Consider the following 10,985-nt stretch of genomic DNA (forward strand, 5'->3'; position numbering starts at 1 on the left):
ATTTTAAAGTGAGATAATCCTTACAAATTTATGTATACAGAATATATATGGCGTTTTTGTTGTTATTAAAACAATAGTTTTATTTATATTAAAGCTTTTATAATTTTTTTTTTTTTAACTTTGAAAAATCTCCGAACACCATTCCTTCATTATATGACATTCGACTGCCTAGTCCACTGCCTTCCACCCTATTCGCAACATAACCTCTACTTAAGCTGCCAAACTATATAGTAAACAATGGCTACGGTTTCTCAATGCAAATCGTAGTAAATTTTACCAAGTAGCGCAACTAACAGCTGATCGATGAAATTCGCACATTCACACGCACAGTTCTCGACTCAGTTTAAAAAAAAAACTAGCTTATTTAGCTTAAATAAAGTGAGATAATCCTTACGAATTGATATATATATAGAATATATAAGGCGTTTTTGTTGTTATTAAAAGAATCTTTTTTATTTATATTAAAGTTTTTATCATTTATTTTTGAACTTTATTTTAAAAATTTCATGCGATTTTAAAGCATTTCCGTGCATATAAATACAACCATGTGCATATACGTTTTGACATTACATTTCATACACGTTCGTATTTGCCATTCTCATTGTTTCTAAATTCGTAATCAACGACTGCTGATATTCTGTGTGATTTTTCGAAAAAATGTATTATTTTTGTGAAATTTTATATTTAATCTGTAGTATTGTGGTGGTCAAAAAGGTTTTATGCAAAAATACTTAGCCTCACAACGCGTAAATGTTTTTCGTAATGTCGAAGTACTTATATGTATATGTATTTGATGTGGAAGCTTGCATTTGAGAACACGGTTGCCACTTCAGTCCATTCCCTTCCAGCCCTATATGGTCCACTGGTCCATTTTTCTCAATTTTGGTTCTTTTTCGGCACGGTTTTGGTACATTTATTTCTTTTTCACTGAAACAAAAATTCAAAACACTGCTAAAAAAATTGCCGCAAATCTATTACCCACATATAATTTTCAATTTATTCCAATGGAATTCTTACCACGAAAATTGCTCTATCAATAAAATGTAGCAGAACAATGATATTTCACTTGGGAGATAATTTAGGCGAGGCATTAAAAATGAAGTGTTGAATGTTCGGACAAACACATTGTCATTAATTTTTGATGAAAAAACGCACTTATCAGAAGTATTTGCGTCAAGATTCAGAATCCGAAAGCAGAAACTACATATTTTATCTCGTTTAAAAGTTATTCGCGGAAAACCCGTCGGTACTATTGTCGCTTTTTTCGTTGCTGCAATTAAACAAACGAAAACAAATGAAAGTGGTGAATAGTGTTGCCAGCTCCGCAACAATATCTTTTTAACTTGGTAGAAGATTATAAGGTGGTGACACGTCGACATAAATGCAAACAAACATACACTATCAATGTATTTTGTTTTGTAATTCTCTGAATAATTTGAAATAAATGTATTTAATTGGAACAAGTGCAGAATACATACATTTGTCAAAAAAAAAATAAAAAATTGGGCTTTATAGAGATTTTTATGCTGATTCCAACGGTAATTCTGCGTAGAACAACTTTCTGCATAGGCGGCCTTCGGCCGCGCTTATAAAAAATAACCCTGGGCTACGCCATGCCAAGTCCGGGTGTGTGCTATAACCGTGGCTACCGCCACGGTGATGTCCTTCTGCGTAGTACACCCTTCTGCGCAGCACCCCAAATAATATTAGACTACAATTTGTTATTAAAAGTGTTTTACAAAAACAAAATACATTAACAGTGTATGTTTGTTTGCATTTATGTCGACGTGTCACCACCTTATAATGTTCTACCAAGATAAAAAGATATTGTTGCGGAGCTGGCAACACTATTCACCACCGTCATTTGTTTTCGTTTGTTTAATTACAACAATGAAAAAAGCGACAATAGTACCGACGGGTTTTCCGCGAATAACTTTTAAACGAGATAAAAAATGTAGTTTCTGCTTTCGGTTTCTGAATCTTGACGCAAATACGCGTCTTTTGATACCGCTATCGACATGTGCGACCCGAATTTTAAGTGCAGGACTTAAGTTGAAATTTTACTAAATTTGAAAATTAAAAAGTTTATATTTCATAAACTAAGAGTTTCCTAGAGTTGCGGATGATAATTTTGTGATTTCTAGGACCCCCTCTACCCCTACAAATCAGCAAAAGTTTGAAAATCGTGGCACTTTATATAAAATCCAACCCTTTCATTTACGATTTATTGAGTTTGCCACAAGGCAAATTTTTTAACCGTTCCTTACTAAAACCTAACTGCGCTATACATTTTATTTCATTGCAATCAAGCAAAACTAGGTTCACATCGTTAGACTGGTGAAAGACATAGTCTTATCCTAAAAAATTGGAAATGTGATACCTAAAGGTACACTTTATTTTTGTTTGTGCAGTTTGAACTAAAGCCAAGTGTCTCCTTTATAAAAATTTTATATAGGACACCCCTGAAACATCGTACAATTTTCCTTTTTACAACAAATACGATACTCTAGTAACTTGCCGAATTGTTTGTATACCAATAAAATAAAACTAAAATTAAAAAAAAAAAAAACTAAAATTGGTCCTTTTTTTGAGGTCTGGTCCTTTTTTCGATAAATCTTGGTCCCAAATGACAACATGGTGTGGCAACCGTGTTTCAGAATGCACGTGATAAGGTTGCATTTTTCCGAACTTAATTTTTTTTTAAATAATGAAATAGTAGTATGCTAGCGACTGCCATAGTAGTAGACATGTACCTGAATATTATGAACAAAGTTTAAAGCTAAAAAAAATGTCTTTGACATATAATCTAAGAGAAGATGGACACGAGGAGTAGCTTCATAGAAGCGTATTAGGCACAGCATAAGCAATCTTGAAGTGTAGAAAGATCTTAGCTGCATGCCATATTTTGCAGGCGTTTACGAAGCTACGCCTCTTGTGTATCTTGCCTAAGTTCGACTTTTTAGGAGATCTAACATTTTTAATTAACATTGATAAATAACACCTAAAGCAAATACGCTTAAGGTGACTTCTGCGTCGTTTTGGCACTTGCGTTGCGTGTACATCTGACTTTGGACACACGCGCTTTAATTGCTTCAATCCATAAGCAACGCAACGCCAACATCAAAACAACACACAAATAATTAAAAACTTACGTTCTTCTTAAAGTTTCTTGCATTTTAGAAGAAAAAAAAAACGATTTTCTATCGCCGTTCAACTAAATAAGAACATAATTTTTTTTTCATGTCGATTTCGTTATCGATCAGGAGAGACGGTGGAACATATCTTCCTGGAACGTGACGCAATCTGATGAGGGCACAATAGATCAACGGTCGCAGTGCAATCCCCAATAAATTTTCTATCTATCTTCATGTTATAAAAATAGTTGTATTTAATTTTTTATTATATAAAATTAGTTTGACATATCAGATTTGTCAATATTATTTTAATCCTGCTACTTTTAACACATTTATAATATCTTAGAAGTAAGAAACATGATTAATACTTACACTAATACGTGTTTCATTTATTTTCATTGAGGAATAAGTTCGTAAAAATAAAAAGCACGTTTTTATAAAGTGCATGTGAAGCTCAATAGATAAAATGAGTAATAGAAGAAACATTGGTTTGTATATTACATTTTTAAAATGAAAATCTCTTGCTAAAAAGTAATAGAATGAACATTGGTTTGTATATTACAGTTTTAAAATGAAAATCTCCTGCTAAAAAGGAGCAAAGCCTAACTACATTTTTTTTATTTTCGTACTTAACTACACTCCCTTTTGTGATTCAGGATTTCGGGCAAATTTTGAAAAAACTCCGAACATCAATTCCTTCATTATATGACATTCGACTGCCAGTCCACTGCCTTCCACTATATTCGCAACATAAGCTCAATTTAACCTGCCAAAATATATAGTAAACAATGATGCAAATGGTGATTGAGGGCTTTTTATTTGATAGTCGCGGGGCAAGCGTCAAATACCCGACACGCACACATACAAAAATTCAGTCAATCTGGTTGTAAATCGCAGGAGGCTCTAACTGCCGCTTAGCTGCCGCCATGGTACAATAACCATGTACCATGGCTGCCGCATAAACCAAAAACCAATTGGCTGGCTACGATACGGTTACGACCTTAAGCGCCAAATACACGACACGAACATTTCCGCGAACATTCCGCAATCTTGTTCGCAGCTTTGGCCATACACCATATGAACTTTTGGCCGAACATTAGTTCTCTTTCAGACAGCGATGAATACAGACAACAATTGTGCTGCAGCAATATTGCTCGCTGTGGCAATTAAGCGTAAAAAAAAGAGAGAAGATCGCAAAAAAAGAATTTGGTGCAAAGAATGGTTTAAAAAACGAGCAGTTCTTGGACAAAGTGAGCTGTTCCGTTCGGAAATTACTACGATTATGAGCTTTTTCGCCATACACGCACGAACAGTTCGCGCAAATGTTCGCCAAAAATTAAAATATTTTGATTTTTGGCGAACATTTGCGCGAACTGGCAAACACCACCACACACGACAGAAAAGGTCGCAGAAACATGACATAACGGGAATGTTCGCGGAAATGTTCGTGTCGTGTATTTGGCGCTTTAGCGGCACCAATAATCGATTGCATTGATTCTCATAAGGTTGGTCGAATCAGCTGTTATAAGGTTACCGATATAGCACCAATGTCTGCAGCTAAATTAAGCTTGGATTCCAAGCAAAAAAAAACTGACGAAACTTTATCGGAACTTGAAAACACAAAAACAATTTCTATCATGAAAAAGCGAGACCACTATTCCCCAAAAATTAGTAAGTTTGACATGTTTTTGTTTATGTTTTACATTAAAACTTTTATAAAAAAAAACAGTGCAAATAACACGCGAAAATTATTTCGGTCTCTAATGGTTCACTTTTTTCACAAGAAAGTTAATTTTAATTGGGTTTTTATGCACCAAATTTTCAAACTAAAAACAAAATTGTTATGTGTCAGAAAAAAATAAAGAAAAAACGGCCGAATGTCAGAAAAACCTATCGAAGTACAAACTGGCCCGTTTTTTTTTTTAATGAACTAGATTGTATTTTCCTTGTATTTCGTTAGTTTTTTGAAATATAGTGTACTCACTTACACTAGTACTGAAGCAGTATTAGGAGGGAGTGCGACAAAAAATTGATAAAATACAAGAAAAAATACACGAAAATAAAGTAGTGTAGGTATAACGTGCCAACCTTATAAAACCGCACTGCGTTTTTTTTAGCGCACGGAAACAACCGGCGTTTTTTGCCCTAACCAAAAATAGTATGCGTTGCGACAAGCACAAATGTAATGCGGCAGTTACGAACGTACGCACCAAAAACATGTCAGCTGACACGACCTATCTTATGAGTGTGCAATGTAAGCGAAAACTCACCGACGTGCAAGGTCCGTACGTACGTAGCCCGGAACGTAGAAATCAAAACAATTTTGATTTTTTCCGTAAGAACATGTCAGCTGATCGCTAATTTTTGACCGTTTGCAATTTTATGCAAAAACACCTAATTAAAGTTTGCAAAATTGTGAAAATAATTCGAAATAATTATGTAAAAGTGCAGATTATAAATATGTAATATATCTATATTTGTTTAATATTCCAACCTTTAAATTCAAACTTCTACAACATTAAAAATTAAAATGGGAAAAGTTTATGTTTCCATAAAAGCCCCGACACATAAGCACTTTTTCATATAGATGAGTTTAACACAAGCTTATGCATTATGAATAGATTGCATACATTTTTATGGAGAACGGTAGAATGAGCGACACTGGCGCCATCTGATATTGAAAAGTAGCCATCTCCCAAATTTTGTTACAAGCAAAGCATAAGAAGAAGAATGTGACATTTGTTTTGGTTAAGGGTGTTGACACACTTTGCAAGTGAAATTATTTTTCCCACTGGTTGGTAAATTTTCTAACATTTTTCGCATGTAAAAACCGTAATATAACAAATGAATACGACACAAAATATGTTAGCAAGTATCTTTGTTGTAAGGGGATAATGTTTATATCAGAGCTTCGCGAAATTTTGTATGTGAATGGGCAAGGCGTAATAAACTTCAATTGCGACGTCTGAAGTTCCTTCATATTTACAAACGCAACATCCCTACAAGACGGAGGTAACCAGTTCACCCACACATTCAAAGCTTTTTTCGCTCTCCACTAAAGCTGGAGTCAATGGTGCCGTATGTCGTATCGCTGTATCCGTATCCCTAACGTAATCAGCTGTTTATCTTTACGACGGTAAACCAAAACCCAATTGGTTGGCTACGATACGGTTACGACTTTAGCGGCACCAATAATCGATTGCATTGATTCTCATAATGTTGGTCGAATCAGCTGTTAAAAGGTTACCGATACGGTTGCCGATAAAGCACCAATGTCTCCAGCTTAACACATCGACGTTTCATGCTGTCGTCGAAATGACAGTTCATTAATTATTCCGGACATAGTGTACAAGTACAAGTGTGTTGACTTCTTTCTGACAGGCACTCGCTTAAGTGGGCATAACGGGAAAATCTGGGTTGCCATTGTTGTTTCGGATGAAAAAGGTCAATTAGGGTTCTGTGCAGAGACGTAAAAGATTGAAACAAGGTTTATGTAGTCACAAAAGTGTTGCTCCTGTTCCACAGCATTTTAATTTTATATCATGGCGAAAAGTGTTCAGTTCAGAGTTATTGATTTTCATTAAAAGTTTAATTTATTACGGAGGGTTGCTCCTTTAATTGTAAAAAGCAAAGAAAACGTAGAGTTTTTCAAATTATTGTGAAAAACTTTTTAATTTGAATTTCTGTACCCAAGTTCACTATGAAAAACTGAAAAATGTACACTTAATGAAAACTCATTTGCACACACAATTTACACTTTGAATTTAATTGTGTTTTTATGCACAAAATTTTGAAACAAAAAACAAAATTTTCTTTTTGTCAGAAAAAATAAAGAAAAAACTGCCTAATGTCAAAAAACCCTATCGAAATACAAACTGGCTTGTTTGTTTTTAATGAACTACGTTGAATCTTTCTTGTATTTCGCTAGTTTTTTCAAATATAGTTCACATACTTTCACCAGTATTGAAACCTTATTGGCTCCCTCGACAAAAAATATAAGAGAAAATACAAGAAAAATACATAGAAAATAAAGTAGCGTCATATAGGAGTTTGATTTGTTTGCAATTACAGCACCATTATATTTGCAGGAGGCTTTCACAGCTACAAAAATTAAGGCGGATTTAAACAGACGCTTTGGTTGTGTTGCATTCATTAATTCATCTGTCGGGCGAAGTATCGAAAAATTTACATAAATGCTTTGGTTGCGTGCCTACGCTAAACTATATTTAAAAAAAACTAACGAAATACAAGAAAAATACAACCTTTCATTAAAAACAAACGAGCCAGTTTGTTTTTCGATAGGTTTTTTTTGACATTCAAAAAAAAAAATGAAAGTTTTTTTTTTACTTTGAAAATTTGGTGCATAAAAACACAATTAGAATCAAGTTTCTTGTGAAAAAAGTGAACCATTAGAAAAAGAAATAATTTGCGCGTGTTATTTGCATTGTTTTATTGTTAAAAATGTTAATGTAAAAATAAAATGTAAAACATAAACAACAAGTAAGGAAGGCTAAGTTCGGGTGTAACCGAACATTACATACTCAGTTGAGAGCTGTGGAGACAAAGTAAGGGAAATCACCATGTTGTAAAAGGAACCTAGGGTAACCCTGGAATGTGTTTGTATGACATGTGTATCAAATGGAAGGTATTAAAGAGTATTTTAAGAGGAAGTGGGCCATAGATCTATAGATGGACGCCATTTAGGGATATCGCCATAAAGGTGGACCAGGCCTGACTCGAGAATTTGTTTGTACGATATGGGTATCAAATGAAATGTGTTAATGATAATTTTAAAAGGGAGTGGGCCTAAGTTCTATAGGTGGACGTCTTTTCGAGATATCGCCATAAAGGTGGACCAGGGGTGACTCTAGAATTTATTTTGTACGATATGGGTATCAAATAAAAGGTATTAATGAGTATTTTAAAAGAGCGTGGACCTAAGTTCTATAGAAGGACGCCTTGATATGGGTATCAAATGAAAGGTGCTAATGAGTATTTTAAAAGGGTGTGGGCCTTAGTTCTATAGGTGGACGCCTTTTCGAGTAATCGCCATAAAGGTGGACCAGGGGTGACTCTAGAATTTGTTTGTACGATATGGGTATCAAATGAAAGGTGTTAATGACTATTTTAAAAGGGCGTGGGTTTTAGTTCTATAGGTGGACGCCTTTTCGAGATATCTCCATAAAGGTAGACCAGGGGTGACTCTAGAATTTGTTTGTACGATATGGGTATCAAATGAAAGGTGTTAATGAGTATTTTAAAAGGGAGTGGGCCTTAGTTCTATAGGTGGATGCCTTTTCGAGATATCGCCATAAAGGTGGGCCAGGGGTGACTCTAGAACTTTTGTGTACGATATGGGTATCAAATGAAAGGTGTTAATGGGTATTTTAAAAGGGTGTGGGCCTTAGTTCTATAGGTGGACGCCTTTTCCGAGATATCGCCATAAACGTGGACCAGGGGTGACTCTAGAATGTGTTTGTACGATATGGGTATCAAATTAAAGGTATTAATGAGGGTTTTAAAAGTGAGTGGCCCTTAGTTGTATATGTGAAGGCGTTTTCGAGATATCTACCAAAATGTGGACCAGGGTGATCCAGAACATCATCTGTCGGGTACCGCTAGTTTATTTATATATGTAATACCACGTACAGTATTCCTTCCAAGATTCCAAGGGCTTTTGATTTCGCCCTGCAAAACTTTTTCATTTTCTTCTACTTAATATGGTAGGTGTCACACCCATTTTACCAAGTTTTTTTCTAAAGTTATATTTTGCGTCAATAAACTAATCCAATTACCTCACCATGTTTCATCCATTTTTTCGTATTTGGTATATAATTATGGCATTTTTTTCATTTTTCGTAATTTTCGATATCGAAAAAGTTGGCGTGGTCATAGTCGGATTTCGGCCATTTTTTATACCAATACAAAGTGAGTTCAGATAAGTACGTGAACTGAGTTTAGTAAAGATATATCGATTTTTGCTCAAGTTATCGTGTTAACGGCCCAGCGGAAGGCCGTCGACTGTGTATAAAAACTGGGCGTGGCTTCATCCAATTTCGCCCTTTTTCACAGAAAACAGTTATCGTCCTAGAAGCTAAGCGTCTACCAAATTTCACAAGGATTGGTTAATTTTTGTTCGACTTATGGCATTACAAGCATCCTAGACAAATTAAATGAAAAAGGGCGAAGCCACGCCCATTTTGAAAGTTTCTTTTATTTTTGTATTTTTTTGCACCATATTATTACTGGAGTTGAATGTTGGCATAATTTACTTATATGCTGTAAAGATATTAACTTTTCTTTTAAAATTTGAATTAAAAAAAAAATTTTTTTAAAAAGTGGGCGTGGTCGTTCTCCGATTTTGCTAATTTTTATTAAGCAGACATAAAGTAATAAGAATAACGTTCCTGCCAAATTTCATCATGATATCTTCAACGACTGCCAAATTACAGCTTGCAAAACTTCTAAATTACCTTCATTTAAAAGTGGGCGGTGCCACGCCCATTGTCAAAAATGTTACTAGTTTTCTATTCTGCGTCATAAGCTCAACTCACCTACCAATTTCATCGCTTAATGCGTATTTGGTAATGAATTATCGCACTTTTTCGATTTTTCGAAATTTTCGATATCGAAAAAGTGGGCGTGGTTATTGTCCGATATCGTTCATTTTAAATAGCGATCTGAGATGAGTGCCCAGGAACCTACGTACCAAATTTTATCAAGATACCTCAAAATTTACTCAAGTTATCGTGTTAACGGACAGACGGACGGACGGACGGACGGACGGACGGACATGGCTCAATCGAATTTTTTTTCGATACTGATGATTTTGATATATGGAAGTCTATATCTATCTCGATTCCTTTATACCTGTACAACCAACAGTTATGCAATCAAAGTTAATATACTCTGTGAGCTCTGCTCAACTGAGTATAAAAACATGACAAACTCGCTAGTTATGGGGGAATAGTGGCCTCGCTTTTTCATGATAGAATTTTTTTTTGTGTTTTGAAGTTTCGATAAAGTTTCGTTAGTTTTTTTAGCTTGTAATCCAAGCAAAAATAAAGTAGCGTCATATATAATTTTGAAGTGACCAAAGCGTTTTATATAATTTTGCACTTATGCATTTGTGTAAACAGCCTTAGAAGTGAAATTTTTCCATGTTACACGTGTGGCGCTTTATATTTTGACTCTAATTTAAATAAATTTTGCTTTCTTTCCGCATTGTTGCAGGCTACAAGTCTAGTATTCTTATTTCCGCGGAAATATATGCAACTATTACATCTGTAAATACTACAAAGTTTTATTTAGCTATTAAATGCAACTCAGCTTGAAGTACTCTTACGTACCAAAAATGCAACTCTAGACCTTAGATTTGCATCAGGTGAGCGAGGCTGTTTGTAGTTTTGACGTTCATCGCTTAGTTGACACACTTGGTATAGGTACACTATGGTTTTCACCACTATGAGAGTTATATTTTGCCCAAGGCGAATCTATACCAGGTGGTGTCAAAGCGAATTCAATCAATTCGCCGTGCAGATGAATGTCAAGTCAAAAGAAAATTTTCATAGATTTCGATCAAGGCGAATTCATTACAGGTGGTGTTATCCCATCAGCTGATTGCTTCTTCTTGATAATTTTCCATACAAAGTCTTGTACAGCAAAATGTCAGTTAATCGAAATCTATGAAAATTTTCTTTTGACTTGACATTCATCTGCACGGCGAATTGATTGAATTCGCTTTGACACCACCTGGTATAGATTCGCCTTGGATTTCGATTAACTGACATTTTGCTGTACAAGACTTTGTATGGAAAATTATCAAGAAGAAGCAATCAGCTGATGGGATAA

The 10,985-nt window shown here is 34.9% G+C and overlaps 1 long non-coding RNA gene across 2 annotated transcripts; it reads left to right on the forward strand.

Moving 5' to 3' along the window:
- Nucleotides 1-570: 570 nt before the first annotated feature.
- LOC137242222 (uncharacterized) lies at nt 571-3,511 on the forward strand. 2 transcript variants are annotated; one of them, XR_010950135.1, is made up of 2 exons: nt 571-659; nt 3,264-3,511. It is a non-coding gene; the product is annotated as an uncharacterized lncRNA (long non-coding RNA). The 2 variants fall into 2 exon arrangements; XR_010950137.1 differs by having other exon boundaries at nt 630-746.
- Nucleotides 3,512-10,985: the final 7,474 nt, after the last annotated feature.

The sequence above is a fragment of the Eurosta solidaginis genome, chromosome 1 (genome assembly GCF_040869045.1).
Source record: "Eurosta solidaginis isolate ZX-2024a chromosome 1, ASM4086904v1, whole genome shotgun sequence".
In the NCBI taxonomy this organism is placed as follows: domain Eukaryota; kingdom Metazoa; phylum Arthropoda; class Insecta; order Diptera; family Tephritidae; genus Eurosta; species Eurosta solidaginis.